The following is a 20,824-nucleotide window of genomic DNA, read 5'->3' as shown; positions in this document are numbered from 1 at the left end:
TAGTTTATGCTATTCGCAATTTTAAGCATGTACACGCAGGCCTTGCGAAAGTTGATGTAGTAATGAAACTGTAAAAAAAAAGGAGACAACGTAGGTGGAAGTACTCCTTGAGAAGAAATCTCATAGTGCCCCTACAAGAATGAACCTAGAAGTCAGTGGTCCAATAAGCACGTAATCGCAATCTCTCTGTCTGATCCAACTCTAGACTGTCTGCAGGAGCAGTCAATCAATCAGCGCTATGCGTTGCTAAATCCTCGCACCGGTATATTATGACTACTGAGGAACCACAGCTTTTGGAGAGCAGTGTATAACATTAGGTATGCCATATACGACACGAATATTTATCACTCCGTATTTGTAATGTTCAAGAATGTTCAAGCTTAAGGTACGTTTGTGGTAAATTTGCGCACCATTCAGTGACCATGATTTAAAACACATGCTGTGTAACTGCTAACCATCTATAAGGAGGGTAGGGCCGCCAGCGCAAATTATCACTTAGCGTCGCAAAACGTACTTAATTGGAAACAGCAGAGTCATTAGGGCCTAAGTTTATTTCCTTACGTGAGGCATTGTCTTGATTTGCCCAGGCTGTCCGGCTAGCTATCACTGCGCATGTTTGTGTGCGAAATACCACGCGTTTGTTAGTTCTTTTTCAGTTACTTTTTTTATTCGTTATCCAGATTTAATAGTCAGTGATCCTAATCTCCCTTCGTCTAGAACTAACGATAAAGACCCATCCGCAGAGTCCCTAGGCGCAAATTGACCGGAAATAGCGCTCGCGCCACAACGAGCATCGCTCGTGCAAGCGAGTTTCATTTTAATATGGGTTCGAACTACTATAGTCTCACTCCGGGGTCTCCAATTTTGTCGTCATCTTTGCTGTAAACGCGCCACTTCTCCGAGACACCTACGGCCAATTCGCTCGCGGTTCCCATCAAGCGAGAGCGCCCATCAGCGGCCTTTTTTTTTTTTCGAGGGCGCGCAATAGCGCAGAAAAGTAGCGGCGCCGAGGAGAAACCAGAAAAAGCCCTTCTCCTGGAACTGTTGACACTCCACTTAGCTGCAAGTGGTAACGAGAAAATAGAGAAAAGGCAAGCCGCGCAACTTAGATGGGGCGTAAACGGCGGCTCAGGGCCGTCGGTGCTCGAGCGTGCGCCTGCCACGTTCTAGCTTAATGAGCAAACACGAAGCGTGGGCGCCTCGTAACACAGGGCGGCGGCACCTCAGCGCGCCGCTTAAAATTTGAGCCCCGAAATTCCGCGAAGAAGACCCTCCCTTGAGCCGCGGGCGGACTTGGGGCGCGTGTCACTCGACCCTGGGCGCGCGCGCGGACCGATCGCCACTTGCCAGAGGTAAGGGAGGGCGGAGAGGAGGAGCGAGGGAGAGGAGAACGACTGATGGGCCTCACTGTGTCCATGCTTATATAGGCTTCCTGACCAAGCTGCCTGCTGCCTCTGAACGTGCCACGTTACTCAACATGGATCCCCGAGTGCTTCTCTGCTTGGTCCTGTTTATAGCAGGTGGGTTGCATCGCAGTAAACTTAAAGTTAACAATAAATGGCTGACGCAGCAAATGTTGTGCCCACTAATCTTACTATGATATCTTGTGGGTCTAAGGAGAATCAGACAGCGTAAGTGTTAGTTTATTCGCATTAAACGTCTACATACATAGGTCATGTATAGAGCATTATGGGGAAAAGCTGCTCGTTCCAGCTTGGTGAGTCACAATTTACAAAAAATATTAACTGCGGAAAGCAAACACAAGTAATTGTAAATAACTCTACAGTGCTAAGCGCACAAAAACAAATATAGAAAAGATAAAACAAATTCGTCCCTACCACACACGACATGAACGTAGCAATTGCAGCTGGTGTCAGCAACGCTGAGATGACCACCAATCACTCAACTTGGGAAATTATCGCTGGATCGATGGATGCCCTTTGAAGCGCCTGATGACTACTTCAGTCATACCAGCTGCTTTTACTTGTCTATTATTGGCCTTTGTACCATGTTTTGCCCTACCGAACAATCAGTTTCTAATGACGTACTGTAAGGGCGTCGCAGTTAGGTGAGACAGACATTATTTGTGAAAGTAAAACTGCAACATCCTTCGGTAAAAAAAAATGAAAAAAGATATTTAGAAGTAATTTTGCACAGAGGTCATCAAATCGTTGTCACTCAGATTCATATCATAGGACCACCATGGTAATAAATTACGGCCTCGATATCGCTCCGAAAGCGTCTTGAAACCCTGCTAAGGTAGTTGTGGTTGCAAGTCGTCACATCAAAGAAGTTCTCGCTGTTGGAAGGTTTCTTACTTCGCCTGTTTTCACATATTCCTACACAAGTTAGTCCAAGGGTTTAAGTCCCACAGTAAGCGTGCCACAGGTTAAGAGTGACGTGGTGTTCAAGCCACCTCTCCATCGCACAAGTATACAGTTCGTTCATTTCTTACGTTTCTTACCCTTTTCTCTGGAACTGTCACCAGCTTAGTACTTATTGTTTAGTTTACTGCAGATCAGTTCTGCGGAAGCCGGCAAGGTGAAACGAGGTCTAAAACAGGAAAAATTGCCATCCGTCCGATTGTAGCACAAAATTACTAGGGAAACTCATACGTATTTCTCAGAAAAGAAACATCATAGTTTTATTTTTCTTCAACTCTGAAGTTTTGTTTTTGAAAAACCTGTTTCTGTAACGTCCCCGGGATGGTTTTCTTTGTAGCTTCGTGGTGCAGTTGTGTGAATGAGAATTTTCCCTTTGGTGGTTACCTTACTGTTCATCTTTTTCCCCACTGCGAGCCAGTGGTTCTCATATACAGGTATTGAAATGGCCCAGTTGCCCATTATTCTTTTTTGTACTTAACATACAGAAAACGGATTGGGTCCTCTGTCTCCTGCACTTCGAAGAATGGCCAGCCTACACACTTAAAGAAAGCTGGCACCCTTTGCGGCGCATCTTGTCCCACAGCAATGATCGTCATCTGTGTTGCTTGCGTTTCCTTTCTGGAAAACTCTGGGCTCGCTACTTTCCTGTCGAGAATGCTGTGTCACGCTGATAACGCACATGCCGTTTGCGACCTGTAAGTACCGGGCACGCCGCCTTAATGAGAGGGAATGCGTGCAAGATAGATGACGATTATCTTTGTAGGCCAAGATAAGCCCCAAAGGGTACAAACTTGTTTAAGAGTATATACCTCCCTGTACTGCTTAATTCGTAGCTTTTATGAGTGCCCCCAAAGATAGCCTTCCCAACAACCCTTTACAATCCGTTGCACTTTCTATTCCAAGCGCATGTTAATTATTGACATCAGGTGCTTGACCTACTAATATATAGCCAACGGTAGCCAGTAGCTGGATCATCAGGACGCCCCCTGGTTCGTGGAGCGTCTCTAGACATGTGCGCGCTTTAAGAAAATTGTTCAGGTAAATTAATCAAGGAACAAAGCATATCCGTCTTAGACATAATATATCGCTGCCGTAATCTTATGATTGGTAAATCCCTGTTCAGCACAATAAAATCAAGATAGTCAACCTCTTTTCCACGCACGCTTCTCAAACGCATACATAGCAAAGTCACTCAAATCCAACATGGCGACGAGCGAATCCCACGCGATGCTGCTTCGCGTCCGCTGCGCTCCGATATTTTTCTCTGTTTGCATCCTTGATTCCATACGAACGAAGAACGTGCACAGAAGAAGCATTTTACAGCGAAGCTGTGCACCTCTGCCATCAGAGGAAAATTTCGTGTCGTCGTAAGCAAAAAACTCCCAATACGTGGGCCAATCCCGAAGATAGTGAAATGCCGCACCGACCCGCGGCGGAGGTGAAGCAGGCGTTAAGCACTCCCAATAAGTGGGCCAATCTCGAAGATAGTGCAATGTCGGGCCGACCCACGGCGGAGCAGAAGCCGGCGTTACGCACACCGCACACGTGGATCAATCCCGAAGATAGTGCAATGCCGGGCCGACCCGCGGCGGAGGTAAAACAGGCGTTAATGACTCTCCATACGTGGGCCGATCCCGAAAATAGTGCAATGCCGGCCCGATCCGCGGCAGAGGTGCAGTTCGCAATTATGGGCCCACATACACAGCTTCGGTGGTCATCCTTCTTCACAGAGTGGAAGGGCACTGAGATCCTTTTTTATTTTATTGATTTTTTTTATTCACACTACCAGCGTATGCCAAGACAGGAGTTGCGGTTACATTACTGTCATGTACAAACTGAGGCCCTGCCTAAACAATTCAATATATACCAACCAGGATATGAAGAAAGAACTACATTAAAATATGAAAACAAAAATTACATGAGGTAAAAACACCGTGTAAGATATCAAAAATACTTGAAGAAATCTGAAGCACTGTAACCTGCCGAACAGTTGAAACCGACAACAGTCAACAATACAGACGATTCAAAAGATAACCATGTGGTAATTTAATCCCAACCGTTTACGAATATTTAGAGACAGCCTTTTAGAAAGCTTGTAAATGGGGACGCACTGTACTATATATTGTGGTAAATTGTTCCACTTACCATCCTTCGAACCAAAATTAGTGCTTGAATGATTCTGTTCCATACTTAAGTGATTTCACATTTTTTGAATGCTTTGTTCTGGGGTTAACAGGATTCTATAATCTGATGTGTGTGTGTTTTTTTTTAAAGCGACCTTATGTCCCTGCTCAACACTTGGGAAAAGAATATGAACCTGTTTGGCTGCATTTTCCACTTGGCAGTCATGAGTCCAGCTCTGCCTCTAAGTTCAGTGACGGACTCGGTTCTAGCATGAGTTGAATGGCTCCTCACCAGATCTAGTCATTTTCAGCTGACAAGCGCAGTGCATACGATGCGCGCTAACGATCGCGTCTGCTAAGTATAACATCGCTACGCGCCGCGGGATGCGCTGAAATTTCATGCCAAATGCCGTTTTCACTTCTCCTCGCGGGCGCCTCGCTCCCAGCCCGAGAGCTGACGTACATGCGCAAGTGCGCCTACGTACATGTATATGTTGTGACGTCGCTCAGAGCGACACGTGACTTTAAGAATTATTCAAGGCAACATCTCTTATTTGTGTAATCTGTTGCTTCGAAAGACGAATATAAAGTTTAGAGAAATAATAAAACACAGAACCTAATGTCTGCGTGTGTTTGTTTTACTTCGTACCGTAGCAAGAGAGACGCACTTTCGTTTCGTCTGCTTTTTCCCACGTCGTGCAGTCGCGCGCGCGGACAACGAAACTAAGCCATTTTCTACCGTGTTCCAGGGCGCGATCATGCTCTGTAGACCGCTTGCGTCTGACCCAGTGTTCGTGTAGCAATGACTTATACCGCTAGTCAGGTGTTATCGTGCACAGCGCGCAACATGGTGCGCTGCGCGAACGACACAAACGCAAGAGCTCGCGCGCGACACCGTCAGCGGAAGTGCGCCGCGCAGCAAGAAAAGGAAGAGAAAGAAAGGAGGTGGGGCCTGTGACGTATACATCGCGCGATCCTCGAGCTTCGGTAGAGGAGAATGCAGGGAAAGAATTTCGCTTGCGGAGGCTAGACGGGGCAAGTGGAGAGAGTCTCTCTCGGTGGTGGCGCTCGCCTCCCAAAATCATGGGTTCGCGGCGCTGAAATATTTCTACCCAGGCTATTAATGAACCCAAAAAAATTCTTGCGGTAGAGCGCTCCCTAGAGGGTACTTACCAACTTCCAGTAAATAACAGAAATTTTCTATGTGGCCTGGTGAGAGGCCCTTTAAAGATAAACCTCAAGCGCTTGTATTATACGCGGCCAAATTTTAGCGTCTTTTGTTGAGTGTACAGCTCCCGAATATCGCTTGCATAAGTCGATACAGGCGTTACAGTAATTTTACGCCACTGTTTTTACCTCTAGGGTGGCCTAATGAAGGTTTTCTAACTATGACCAAAGTTTACGCTTGGTCTTATTGGAAATGTCGACATGTACTGACCAGATCAAATTATGTGTAAGATGAAGTTCTAGTTCCTAATTATATAAGTTCTTTAACTTCTGTTCACTGCGCCGATGATGCTGTAGGGAAACATTAATTATCGTTTTCTATGCGTCATACGCATAAAATTGTTTTTGATGCGTTCATTTCCATGGACCACTCGTCAAAGCCGAGACCAACTTTATTTAAATCGTGGCGAAACTCCTGTTAGTCATTAGGGGAGCACATTTGAGCATACACCGGGGTGCCAACTGCACAATGTTTCATTGATACTTGTGGTGAAGAACCTGCGCCCATATGGCTAATGTAAATGAAAAAAAAATGAAAAGCTTAAAAAGGATCTTACGGTACACCCGATCGAAGTGATTTCTTTTCACTGCAAAAAGAATTTATGGAATAGAATTGTTCCCTTTATGATAAATGTGCATCTATATAGTTTCATAGCTCAGTATTACGTAGAAAACGAGATAACTTTATAAGCAACTTTCTGTGGGACATTCTAACGAATGCTTTCCGGAAATCAATAAAAATATCTATCTGACCCTTTCCATCAATACATTCATTGATTTCCTGTGTAACCCCAGTAAGAATTGTTAGTGTCGAGTAACCTCGTCGAAATCCGTGCTGATTTTTACCCAAAATGCCGTTTTCTTTCACAACTTTTATTAGGTGAGTAGTTAAAATGTGCTCCAGCGTTTCGCAACGTGCACAATTGTCAACGGTATTGGCCAGTGACGTAATTTTTGGAACCTTGTTGGTGAATTGGTATTATCTTAGCCCGCCTCCAGTCTTTCGGAACGTCATCGGATTTAACAGATTTGGTAAAGTCATTCACAAGGAAACATTTGCACCGCTCAGCACATCGCTTTAAAAAACGCGTTACAAATTTTATCAGCTGGGGCCTGGATATCTTGTCTCATCTAGTTTATGAAGTAGACTAAGAATGCCGTCTTGTCTTATAGTTATCTCAGATAGGCATTGCTTACCAGAAAGTCGTGTTTGTAGTGTAGAGTCATTGTCCCAAGTGAAAACTGATCAAATAATTATTGAAAAGGCACGCTGTTTCTGAGCTATTCGCGATAATTGCATTTTAACTTTTCAGAAATAGAACTCCAGATTAGGGCCCTGAAATGTACCTCCAAAATTTTCCGAAGACGTTTTAATAAAATTAGTTAGTGTTTGATTCACATAGCAGTGTTTCGCATGAATAATTTGGATTTTGAGCTCCTGTAAAACGTAATTAACACAATGGCTTGCTGTTTGCCTTTTTAGCCCTCTTCCGTTTCGCAAGATGCTTTTTATGAGTTATTTTTAGTGTAATCCATGCGTTTTTACTGTTACCTTCTTGGGGTGCTTTGAAACAAATCGTTCGATTAATTTTCATACCATACTTTTAAACAAATCTCAAGCATCATTTACTGATGTAGTGCTTAAAGAAATAAAATTAGTGAAATCATCATAACTTTGATGTAAATGATTCAACGCTGCAATATTCTCTGCTTTAGATAAGCCAAGGGCTAACAGAGTTTTATTCCTTTCTGCTCGATTATATGTGGTCGGTACACGCAAGATAACCATTTTCTGGACTGAAATCGATTCTAAAACATCCCACCAATATTCAGATTGTGCGACAAACTTGCTCAAAAAGACCAAATTGAGTAGTGATCCTCCCGATGCGTGGGTTCACGTGGGCGAAGTCAGAATTATTGTAATGCCAAGAGAGAAATACGTATCCAGAACACGAGACGTCACTAGTTCATTTTGACCTTCCTGATAATTTACCCAGACAATATGCGGTAAATTAGATCACTATCCGTTATAAGCTTATATTTGCTGTGGATAACCTTGCCCAATGAGAAATTGTTCAGCAGTACCACGTATTCTTCAGTGGTGCCCTCAAAGATGCCTCACTATTCCTTGCCTTCCACCAGGCAGTGGTTGCTCATTTCAGTAGGTAAAGTCTTCAGAACGAATATTATCAAAAATAGAAAATACCTAAACCATGTTGCACGCATAGCTGAATACACCCATAACAAAGGGTTTTAATGCAAACCTTTAAGAAAATTTAAGTTGAACGCTAAAATAAAGTTCCGAGCATTTATATATCAGTTTCCAAGTAGTCACGCGAGCACGCAGGTGCATGAAAAGTATTGGAGGAGCCATGTGATGATTTTGCATTAGAGACATCGAATTACCGGCACAAATAGTCTGCAAATGCGGAATGGAAGAAATGTGCTATGGATAGCGCAACCATAGCCGAACGAAGTCATGGAGCAAATATTCTTATGATGTTATTAGAATAAAATTCTCTATCAATAAACGCGAGGTGATGCGCATCACCTACGTTCTATGTTGGTTTGTAGCGTTCACGTACGCCATTCTTCTGGCAGTAGAGTACGACAGGTCTTTATTTTAAGTTCAGCTGTTTCGAGGAGACGACTACGCGCTCATATTCAAGCGAAGCTTGTATGGCCTCAGTTGTGTCGGCGTTGTCGGGCTGCGGATTCGAACCCCCGACCACCGGGTTGCGAGACTACCACGCTAAGCGATTCAGCCACTGTCGGTTGATCATTCGCGCCATTTAAAGCGGGGTTTTATATGCATGAAGAAGTAGACGCAGCGCAAGGTCCTAGCCAGTCACAGGCGTCCTCTCCCTCCAGAGGAGGAGGAAAAGGGTGAAATCACATTTTCGCTCACCTCGCGCCCACCGTTTCCCATCAGTTCAAGCCCGGCAATCAGATGGGGAGGCTGCGTGTGGTGCGTTCTGCCGAAGGTCGGGCTGCGTTAAAGGAACGGCAGCGGGAGCGGGCCGCGCGTCGTGTGTTCGGCCGAAGAACAAGCGGCGTTTGATGAACGCTACGGGAGAGAGAGAGAGAGAGAGAGAGAAACTTTATTGATTCTATCAAGGGTTTTATCGGTGAGCCGTCTTGCGCTTGCTGCCTGGCTCTTCAGCACGGGTGTGCCCCTATTCCAGGGCTCTACTGAGCCTGGCCACTTCGCACGCGTGCTGCACCATTGCCCTTTGGGCGCTGAGCTCGCTGCTGGTGAGCAGGCCCTCCCATTGCTCCGCACTCGGGTCTTTATGTTTATGGAATGTGTAGTTATGCTTACATTCCCATGTTATGTGGTAAAGAGTTGGTATTTCTCCGCACCATGGGCAGGAGTTTCTGTATTGTGTCGGGTACATTTTACTTAGTATGTGTAGATTATAGGAAGTTCCGGTTTGTAGCCTTCTCCAGTCGGCTGCTTCCTGTTGTGTAAGTAGTGTGTGTGGCGGAGGATATTTGATTCTCTGCCCTCTATGGTAGTTTAATATTTCCGCACACGTCGGCTCCACCGTTGTAGGGTTCTCGAGAGGCTCTATCTGTCCAGCTCGGTATGTGATCTCGCGAACTAGACTGTCTGCTCTCACGTTCCCTTCTATCCCGGTATGGGCCGGTATCCAGAAAATTTTGTTTCACTTTATTTCCGAGGGTTCCTGCTCCGAGGAGGATTCGCAGGGCCTCTTTACAGACTCTCCCCTGCATGTAATACCTGCATGCAGCTTTGGAGTCTGGTAATATGGTTAGTGATCTGTTACTTCGGTAGCCTTCGGTCGCTGCAAGCGCTATGGCGACCTCTTCCCCCTCCGCTACCGTGCAATTCCTTATGGTTGCGCAGCTGATTGTCTCTCCCATGTAGTCTACTACAGCCGTAGCTACTCTGTGTGTTCTAGTGTGCTTGTCCCACGGGTATAGCCCTGCATCCGTGTACACCGTGTTTTCCTGTGTTGCCAGGTGGCCTTCCACGTAATCTGCCCTTGCCTGCCTTCTGGCTGCGTGTAGGTTCGCATCCATGTTGCGTGGAATTGGACTTATTCTGAGGGTTTGTCTGACGTTGTCTGGGATGTCTGCCTCTCGATCTATTGCCCCTTTCGTATCGTATCCTAGTCTCTTTAGGAGCATTCTTCCTGTAGCCGACTGCCAAAGACTCGCTATTTGTGTGTTTAGTTGCGCTTCTGCCAGCCGGCTGAACGTGTTGTGTATTCCTAGCTGCAGTAGCTTGTCGTTTGAAGTATTCCTCGGTAGGTGTAGCGCCGTTTTGTACGCCTTCCTTAGTATTGTTTCTGCTTGTTCTCTTTCTAGCTTGTTTATCAAGTGGTAAGGTAGCGAGTATGTGACTCTGCTGACCACTAAACTTTTAACCAACTTGATCGTGTCTGCCTCTTTCATGCCATGTCTTCTATTTGAAACTCTCGTAACCATCCTGCTTACTTGATCTGTCGATTTTTGGAATAAGCTAATTGTGTTTGATTCAGTCGAAACTTCAGCAGTCATGAAGGCACTACGGAATCAGGGTGTAGATGAGCCATATGTAAAGATACTGGAAGATATCTATAGCGGTTCCACAGCCACCGTAATCCTCCACAAAGAAAGCAACAAAATCCCAATAAAGAAAGGCGTCAGACAGGCAGATACGATATCTCCAATGCTATTCACAGCATGTTTACAGGAGGTATTCAGAGACCTGGAGTGGGAAGAATTGCGGATAAAAGTTGATGGAGAATACCTTAGCAACTTGCGTTTCGCTGATGATATTGCCTTGCTTAGTAACTCAGGAGACCAATTGCAATGCATGCTCACTGACCTGGAGAGGCAAAGCAGAAGGGTGGGTCTGAAAATTAATCTACAGAAAACTAAAGTAATGTTTAACAGTCTCGGAAGAGAACAGCAGTTTACGATAGGTAGCGAGACACTGGAAGTGGTAAGGGAATACATCTACTTAGGGCAGGTAGTGACCACGGACCCGGATCATGAGACTGAAATAACCAGAAGAATAAGAATGGGCTGGGGTGCGTTTGGCAGGCATTCTCAAATCATGAACAGCAGGTTGCCACTATCCCTCAAGAGGAAAGTGTATAACAGCTGTGTCTTACCAGTACTCACCTACGGGGCAGAAACCTGGAGGCTTACGAAAAGGGTTCTGCTGAAATTGAGGACGACGCAACGAGCTATGGAAAGAAGAATGATAGGTGTAACGTTAAGGGATAAGAAAAGAGCAGATTGGGTGAGGGAACAAACGCGGGTAAATGACATCTTAGTTGAAATCAAGAAAAAGAAATGGGCATGGGCCGGACATGTAATGAGGAGGGAAGATAACCGATGGTCATTAAGGGTTACGGACTGGATTCAAAGGGAAGGGAAACGTAGTAGGGGGCGGCAGAAAGTTAGGTGGGCGGATGACATTAAGACGTTTGCAGGGACGACATGGCCACAATTAGTACATGACAGGGGTAGCTGGAGAAGTATGGGAGAGGTCTTTGCCCTGCAGTGGGCGTAACTAGGCTGATGATGATGATGATGAATTGTGTGACTGCATTTTCCGCTGCTTTGCAGCCACATTCCTAGAATTCTTATCATGTTCTTTTCCGCTATGAGCTGGCCCTCTAAGTTTATTTCGATTTCGGCCTTGGTGGTGTTCTTTCCAATTCTGAGTATTTCCGATTTCTCTGTGGAGCAAGCCAGGCCTCTTGCCTTAACATAGTTTTCTACGCGTTTTGCTGCCTCTTGCAGTTTCTCTTGCTTTTGTCCTAGCGTTCCTTGGTTGGCCCATATTGTGATATCGTCCGCATACATTGCATGTCGTATGCCCTCGATTTCGCCTAGTTCCCTGGCCAGGCCAAGCATCGCAATGTTAAACAGTATGGGTGAAATGACTGAGCCCTGTGGCGTACCTTTGCTTGGGGTGACAAAGGTTTCGCTTCTTATATCCCCTAGTCCTACTGTGGCCGTTCTTTTTGCTAGGAAGGCTCTTGCGTAGTCATGAGTCCTCTTCCCAGAATTTATGTTTTGAAGCCCTTCCATTATTGCCGCGTGGCTGACATTATCGAAGGCTCCCTTGATGTCTAGTGCCATTATGATGTTTTCTCCTGTCTTGGGTGCTTTGCTTAGGACCTCTTCCTTAATCTGTAGGAGGACATCCTGTGTTGATAGCTTTGCTCGGAAGCCCAACATACTGTGCGGATACAATTCCTTGCCTTCCATGAGTTGCTGTATTCTCTTTGTGATTATTCTTTCGTATAACTTTCCCAAGCACGAGGTGAGGGAGATTGGTCTTAGGTTTTCTATCTGTAGTTTCTTTCCTGGCTTCGGGATCATTACGACCTCGGCGTGTTTCCACTCCTCCGGGATCGCTCCCTCGTTCCACAATCTGTTTAAGTAGATTGTTAATTGATCTATCGCCTCCTCGCTTAGGTTGCAAATGAGGGAGTTCTTAATTTTGTCTGCTGCCGCTGCTGTGTTTTTGGTTAGGGACCCCAGAGCTGCGTTCACTTCTTCTCGTGTGATTGGCCTGTCCATATCTGCGTTTTCTTCCCCCTGGTATTCCCCTTTATATTCTTCGGGTCTTTCCTGTCCGTAGCATTTGTTTTTCAAGGCCTCCATTAGCTGCTCTTCGGTACCATCGTACTGGTGAATCAGCCTCTGGATTGCCTTGTTGCTCTCTGCCTTTGTTTTCCCTGGGTCCATTAATGCTTTCAGAATGCGCCACGTTTTGGCCGTGTTGAGCGTACCTTGTAGCGAACTGCTAAACTGTTGCCAGCTTTGCCTGGCCAGTTGCGTTGCACATTCCTCTGCTTTTGCTGTGATTTCTGCTATTTTCTTTTTGAGTTTCTTGTTAAGCTTTTGTCTTTTCCATCTTTTAGTGAGCCCACGTCTCGCTTCCCATAGCCCAAGCAGACGTTTGTCCACCTCCGGTACTTGCTCCGTCCTATCTATTTCTTGCGTGTATGTTTCCTGTATTTGTTTGAGCTGCTGACACCATTCCTTGATAGATGTGATCTCTCCCTCTAGTTGTTGACTTCCTTGTCTGAACGCGTCCCAATCTGTTAAATGGGCCAATCCTATCTTTCTCTTGATTGTTCCTGCCTCTATTGACGTTCTTATGATGTAGTGATCGCTGCCTAGGTTTTCTAGCGTGTTCTCCCATTCGACCTGGCTTGCTCCTTTCACAAAGGTTAGATCTGGGCAGGTATCTGGGCTTACGCTATTCCCTAGTCGTGTAGGTTGGTTTTCGTCTGTGAGTAGCTCACATCTTATCCTTTCCGCCGCGTCACTTATCTTTTGTCCTTTTCGTTCTGCCTTCTGGTAGCCCCAGTTCGGACTTTTGGCATTAAAGTCCCCTGCTATGATGAGTGTGTTCGATCTGGCTAGTTTGTCTGCCTCGGCAAACAGCTTCTCGAAATCTCCATCTTTTTGTCTGGGGGGGGGGGGGGGGGGGGGGCTATATAGGTTTATTATGAACGTGCTTCTCCCTTTATATTTCTTTCTGGGTATGATTTCTGTGATCACGTGTTCGATTTTTGTCCCCTCAATCTCCTTGTGTGCTCTGGTTACTATCTTATTGCTAATGAGGGTTGCGGTCCTTCCGCTCTCTTGGCACGTGTATCCCCTTAGCGTGGGTGTTATGTTGGTTTCCTGTAGCATGATTATGTCTGGTTGTGCTCCTTTAGTGTTAATAAACTGCTCTAAGAGGCCCTGCTTCCTCCGATACCCGCTACAGTTCCATTGCCATACGTTTAATTGGTTTTGTCCTGCCATGTTGTGTTGTTATTGTTTGCACTTTGGCTTTCAGGTCCGAAACGCCTCTCATTGTAGAGTTTATCTCTGGCGTCGTTAGTGGTTCTTTGGGTATTTTGGTTTTTAACGTAGGTGCGGAAGCTCTGTTCCTGCAACGCTTGCTTTTGCTGCATTTCGTGCATCTGCTTCTGTACTGTTATCATGAAACCTTTGTGCCTCGTCTCTGAAGTTTTGCTCTTCTGTCTGTTGCGTGTCCTCAACTGATGGAGCCGACGTGTTTGTCACGTTCCTCCCCTGCCTCTGCCACTGCAACTCTTTGATGAGCTCGTCTAGTTTTCTTTTAAGTTAATTGCCTAGTCTCTTCGCGACATTGCTCTAATTCCTTTCTTAATGCCTTGTTTTCCTCCTCTAGTTTCTTTTCATTGTTTGTCTGTGTAGTGTTGGTATCCGAGTGCGGAAAAAGTGATTTGGGAGGGCCTGCTCTCCAGCTCACCTTAACGCCACCTTTCGTCTGCTGTTGTTTTGGTCCGGGCCCGTTCTGCTTCCCCAGTGGCGGGTAGGACTCGTCCCGGCGTCCGTCCTGGCTCTTGCTACTTCCTCGGCTCCGGCTCCTTGACTTGCTTCTGCTTTGGTCCCGGGAGTCGTCTTCTTCTCCGAACCACCTTGGTCTTTTTCCTCGGCTACGGCTCCTGCTCCGGCTTCGCCATTGCTGGCCCTTTTGGGCGGATCTGCCGCGCAGCTCCTCCGCTGTCTTTAGTCGTTGTTTGCAGTCCCTAGTGCCCGTCTTGTGGTCGCCCCCGCAGACTAGGCATTTGGGTGTGCATTGATGCTCTGTAATTGGGTCTTGCTCTCCGCATTGCTTGCAGGCCTTGATGTTCGGGTTTGGGCAAACGTCCGATCGGTATCCTTGCTGGCAACATATGTAGCATATCTGTCTGGTCGGCCTGTAGGGGTAGCACCACATTTCTCCCCCGCAGTATAAAACTTGCTTGGGGAGAATGGGGCCTTCGAAAGTAATGACAGCCGTGCTCGATCGGCCTAGCATTCTGGCTGCCAGTATCTTCACTCCCTGCGTTCGGGTTCGTAGGTTTGCTTGTAGTTCTTCTGCCGGGGTTCCTGGGTCCACCCCGTGGATAACCCCGCGCAGCGTTCCCTCCGGCGCCGCCACGTGTGCGTTGATTCCGTAACTGTGCTCCCCAATCTTCAGTTGCGTGATGCGTCTGATGCTCTGGGCAGCGCTCTCGTTGTCCGTGCTGATGATTATGATATTCGATCCCGTGCGCAGCCGGATTATAAGGTCTTCCGCCTTGCATCCGTGGTTGGTGGCTGCAACCACCGCTCGCGCCATCTGGTGTGTCTGCAGGTTCTTCACTGCCAGTCCCTTCGGTCGGAGGACTATATTTAGGTCGTCCCGGGGGAGCGGAGGCAGCGTCCTCCTCGGCGCCTCTTCCCTCTTTCATTGCTTGGATGCAGCTGGTGTGCCATCTGTGCTCTTCGTCCACCCTAGGGAATTTCCGTTCCCTAGCGCCGTTCCCGTCAAAACTTCTGCCTGGCTTCCCCGTTGCTGTTTCTTGCGCCTTCTAGACATGGCTATCTGCCAATCCGTGTCGTTGTTCTGGTTTGCTTGTAGCATTATTGTCGATGGGGTGCTGCCTTTCGGGGCTTGGGTACTTGACGCTGGTCCATGGACGAGGGTCTCCCCGTCCGCGTCTTGGTAGTCGTCCTCCATGGTTTCTTGGGATTCCGCCACGAAATTCGTTGGGCCTTTAAAAGATTCGTGTTCCATGCTGGGTTTGGGTGTCCCGGTCGTCGCCCCAGGCTTCTCTACCGCTGACCGGGGTCGGGAGGGCCGCGGAGCCCCGCTGTCGTGCTAAGCCTAATAGGCCTAACGTCGGTCGGCCACGTGGGAAATCTTCGGGACCGAATAAATCCAAAAATATTGGACCCACCGGTTCGAAAGAGGTGTCCCCGTGGTTCGCTTCGCTTTCGGCGTCGGTCTCGGCCAAAAATTTGGTGATCTAAGTGGGTTGTCCGGGCCAAAAACTCCCAAAACTGCGGAGCGCATGTGAAGTGCGTCCGCTCTCCTCGGCTGCTCGCAGCGCCACCCGCCGACGGGAACTTGCTCGAAAAAGGGCTCGTCGTCGGCGTGCCAACCTCGCTGTGAGAGAGCGCGGAGCCGAGACGTTCGTTACGAAAACGAAGAGCCGCGGATCCCCAGATTTGCTTGCACCCTTCTTCACAGTAGAGGAAGGGCGATAATTTTTTTATCTTTAAATCTAAAAGGCTCTGCTTCGTTTTCTTGGCGGGAAGTATCTCAACAAATGTATGTTCATGTGATTGTTAATTTGATGCTGTTGTGCGACTAGTAGGTTTTGTGTTAGGATTGCCATGCGGATCCTTCCTTCCGTTATGTGAGTTTCTTATCCCCTGATTTAGATTTTTTCTGGGTTTCTTGCGAGACTATGACGTCCGGATTCTCTTGTGTAGCCACTTGTAACAGGTTTTATCTTTTGGTTCGCATGGATCAACAATTTCATTGCCATATCTTCATACTTGTTTGCTTTTGTTCTATCTTATCCTTGGCTGTGCTATCTATCTTCGCCTTCCATAGTTTCATATAGTCTTTTCATATTCAACGTACACAGCCCCCCAAGGGAATTTCTCGCCAGCTTCGCTGCCTTCCTGAGAGAAGTGAAGAAGTATGCGAGAGGGCACAAGCTCGTGGTGTTGGGCGACTTTAATGCCACCACACGGCTTGGGGCTATCACAAGACGGACAAGAAAGGAACGAATGTCCACGACACTGCACAGCATCATAAGCTAGCGTTATGGAATGTACCGCACACACGTACAAGAATTGGAAACAGTGTATCAAGAGACAGTAACCCGGATCTAATCTTCAAAGCGGGAATACCTCAGGTGCAGTGGACGAGACTCGAAGAAACACTGGGAAGCGACCACCACATGATACTGACGGAAGTCGTTTACAGGATCATCATCATCATCATCAGCCTGTTTACGCCCACTGCAGGGCAAAGGCCTCTCCTATACTTCTCCAACTACCCCAGTCATGTACCAATTGTGGCCATGTTGTCCCTGCAAACTTCTTAAACTCATCCACCCACCTAACTTTATGCCACCCCCTACTACGCTTCCCTTCCCTTAGAATCCAGTCTGTAACCCTTAATGATCATCGGTTATGTTCTCTCCTCATTACATGTCCTGCCCCACAGGATAGCACCCCTAAAAATTGGCAAGGCAAAAAACAGGGACTGGACCGCTTTCCGAAAAGGAGGCCCCACAACAACTGCCGAATACCTCGAAGAATGGACTGAATTCATCATAGAAAAGGTAGAGAAGTGCACTAACGAAATGCAATTGACCACGAAAATTCCTGCAGTGGACCCCGACCGACCCCGACCAATATGGGCAGCTCGTAGATGTCTTACCCGTAGATTAACAAAAGAAAAACAGAATCGCGTCTTGAAAAAAACGCATTGCGCAGCTGACCAAGCATGCCGAAGAATACGCCTACCAAATAGAAAGGCCAAACTGGAACCAGATATGTGACAGATTTCAAGAAAGTCTAAGCAACCGCAGGACACGGAACGTCCTGAAGTCGCTCTTAAGCACTACCGAATCAAAAATCAAGTGAAGAAAGAGCCTGACGAAGCTCTCCACAATTACGGAGGCTAAGAAAACGAAATCTTGGAAGAACTAAAGAAGAAGCTGACAGGAGGCACACAAGGCACATCAACTTCTGAAATGCACCTAAATTATACACGCAACGTAAATGAAGAACTCGATCGCCCGTTCACTCAGGCAGAAATGGAAGTGGCGCTGGGAAAGCTCACCTGAAACACATAACCAGGTAGATACCATATGAACAAAATACTTCGCAACCTAAGCAAGAAGGCTGCAGAACGCCCCCTAAATGATTACAAAGACGGCGCCGAATACAACAACACACGAAAAAGGGGACACGAGAGAAGCACGTAGGCGCCTACGTGCTTGTCTCGTGTCCCCTTCTTCGTGTGTTGTTGTATTCGGCGCCGTCTTTATAATCATGCTTAACCAACTAGTCCACCAACACATGCTCAGTGCCCCCTAAAGGCAATCCACGAAGGCTGGGCAAGGGGAACAATTCCAGCAATCTGGAAACACGCGGAAGTTTTCATGGTACCGAAGCCAAACAAGCCACTAGGCACAGGAAACATGCGACCCATATCCCTAGCATCATGCGCAGGCAAGCTGTACAAGCATATGGTCCTTACCAGACTAACTCCATTTATCCGAGAAAACCGGTACATGCCCGACACCATGTATAGATTTCTCCCCCACTTGTCAACTCGAGACATCTTACTGCAACTAAAGGAGGACGTCACTGATGATCTAGGTAAGCTCAGCAAGAGCGCAATTGTGCCCATGGACGCGAAAGGAGCCTTTGACATGTCTCTCACGAGGCAGTGCTCAAGAATATCCAGGACACTCACTGTGGCGAAAGAACATACCGCCACATACAAAACTTCCTCACCAGCAGAATAGTGACAGTTGCCCTGGGCAGCCTGAAATCGGCCAAGTTTGAAATAGCGAAAAAAGGAACTCCGCAAGGCTCTGTCATCTCTCCTCTCCTTTTTAATATAGCCATGCCGAAACTACCAAATATATTGAAAGGAATACAGGGAATAAGACACGCCCTCTGTGCAGAAGACATTAGCATCTGGACGACAGGCGGATCCCCAGGAACTCAACAGGATGCACTTCAAAAAGCGGTGGATTGCACAGAAACCTACCTCAAGGCTTGCGGGCTGGCCTGCACGCCAGAAAAATCGGAGCTCCTCATACTAAAAGCGAGAACCAGAGAAAGACCGCCAAAAAGTGAAATCCCATAACCAGAACAGTGCTTGAATGGAATGCAAATCCCGAAAGTAGAGTCGCTCAGAATCATCAGCCTTAATATACACAAGGACAGATCGGGCGCCGCCACACTACCCAAACTGCAACAAACCTTCACCCAAGTAGCACACCTGGTACGAAGGGTAGCAAACATAAGACATGGTTCCATAGAACAAGATGCAGACAGAATCATCCAAGCCCTCATCATCAGCAGAATCACCTACGACACCTCTTACTTAGGCCTCAAGAATGCAGAAATCGTAAAAGTTAACACCCTCATCAGGAAGGCCATCAAGGTTTCCATAGGAATCTCCGAACGCGCCTCCATAGAACGGATACTCCCTTAGGTCTCCACAACACCTGGGAGGAGTTAGTCGAGGCACACAAAGTCAACCAACATGATCGTCTCGTACTCACTGAAACAGTTAGGGTAACACTCAGAATGTTAGGATATAATGAAGGTATGCAATCGCGCGACGAGAAAAGGATAATCTCAGAGACAATTCGAGAATACATCTCTGCAGCCCTCATTCCAAGAAATATTCCAACCCACCATGAATAAGAAGAAAGCCAGAATAGAGGCACTCCGAAAAAGCTACGGCCGAAATCTGGACAAACGATATACCAATGCAGCGAAATATTCGGAAACTCCAGTGCATGCTATCCCCTTTGTTGATAGCAAGGCCAGAGAGAGAACGGCAGCTAGCATCTTAACAAGATAAATAGATACGACAGAAGAAACCGCAATAGCCCTGATCATCTCAACCTGCCTAGATGGAAAAATAATACTCACTGATTCACAAGCGGCTTGCCGAAATTTTCAGAAAAGGAGAATCTCCAGGCAAGCCCTACTAATCCTCACAACCCCGAAAAAGAAGCACCTACCAGATATATACATCGTTTGGACTCCGGGCCACGAGTATCTGCTGGGGAATGCAAGGAAAACACGGGGAAGGCTGGAGATGGAAATTCAAGACGATCTTCCTGCTGGGGAATGAGACAGCCGACACCTTTGCCCGACCTCACGTTCACCGACCTTTCTCACAGGACGCGTTAAGGAGGAAGGATGAAGTCCGGAAAACATACACCGATATTTTGCAACAGTACAGGCTAGACAGGAGAACTTACCCGCCATCTCACTCCAGCCTAACTTGGGAAGAAGCATTAGCACTTAGGAAATCGCAAACCAATACCTACGTCCATGGTATCTTACTGCACCGAATTTCACCATCTGAGCATTCATACATCTGCAAGTATTGTGATGTTCCAGACACACTATGTCATATGGTACGGGGATGTGTACGAAGACATGGCACAGTAGGCATGCAACACTAACTGAGGAGCAGTGGGAGGCCAAGCTAACCGACCCGGACCTGAAGAAACAGCGCAGCCTGATCGAACGGGCACTGAAGATGGCCATTGTCCGCGGTTACCTGGAATAAGGAGGCCGCCCACCTTGAGCGCACACTGCGCTTGCTCATAATCAAAGTTTATTGTCTCTCTCTCTTTAAATCAAATTTCCAACAGCACAGCAGCATGAAGACAGTGCATGGCAGTGCCGAATAATCCAACAAAAATATTCTTGAACTTGAATGTCAGCAATATTGAACGTGATCTATTGTGAGAATTTTAATGTTGCCACGGTCCTCGCTGAAGCAGCATAATTGTCTACACGGATGGGCTAGAGGTGCGCACCTCAGATGTTTTGCTCCGGTATAGATAAACGGGAGCGCAGTAGAATGAATGCGGTGGAGTACAATGTTTTTACTGTAGGTCGGTGTATTCCCGAGATATTAACTAAGTTATGGATTTTAACCTCCCGAAACTGCACAGTTCGTAATGAGGGACGCCGTAGTATCGGACCCCGGATTAATTTTGACCGCCGAGACGATGCCTTAACGTGCACCAAAGCACGGTACGCGAGTTTTGTTGCATTGCTCCACCATCGGAGCCACTGAGCCACTAGGGCGGTTTATTCCCAACGTTGTACGCCTTGCTAAACTGAATATCTTCTCTTTTTTTGCATTGCAGGTTCCCTAGCTGCTGAAGCGGATAAGGCGCATTTCAGATCACGTAAGCCTGAGATGCGCATTCAATTGTGTCATTTTTTATTTTTTGTTCGTGGAGCGAGCAATGCCTCTTTACAGCTTGTGCGTTCTTTGCTAAATGTACAGCAGCAACATCGAGTGCCGCCGAGCTTGCTCGGAATAATTTTCCTAGGTGGTGGTGCCGAAACCATTAACCTTGCTCTCCGCAGCAGTGACTTAGCCTCGCTGCCCCGCATCAGCACCGGTAGTGTACGGCGCTACGAGCACACTTCTCTGAAACGGCCCACGAGTGCTACTGCCGCAAAAAAAAAAGTTAAGCGAGTCGCACGCCCTGAAAACATAAGAATGCTGGCACGTCTTGCGCAGTGTGCCACCATCAC

General features: G+C 47.0%; 1 long non-coding RNA gene across 1 annotated transcript; it reads left to right on the top strand.

Annotated features, from left to right (window-relative positions):
- Positions 1-1,155: 1,155 nt before the first annotated feature.
- On the top strand, positions 1,156-20,614 carry LOC126540220 (uncharacterized). Its single transcript, XR_008614455.2, has 3 exons — positions 1,156-1,352; positions 1,428-1,520; positions 20,428-20,614. It is a non-coding gene; the product is annotated as an uncharacterized lncRNA (long non-coding RNA).
- The last annotated feature ends 210 nt before the right edge of the window (positions 20,615-20,824 follow it).

Source organism: Dermacentor andersoni, chromosome 2 (genome assembly GCF_023375885.2).
Source record: "Dermacentor andersoni chromosome 2, qqDerAnde1_hic_scaffold, whole genome shotgun sequence".
Taxonomy (NCBI): Eukaryota; Metazoa; Arthropoda; class Arachnida; order Ixodida; family Ixodidae; genus Dermacentor; species Dermacentor andersoni.
This window is presented reverse-complemented; position numbering and strand designations above follow the sequence as displayed.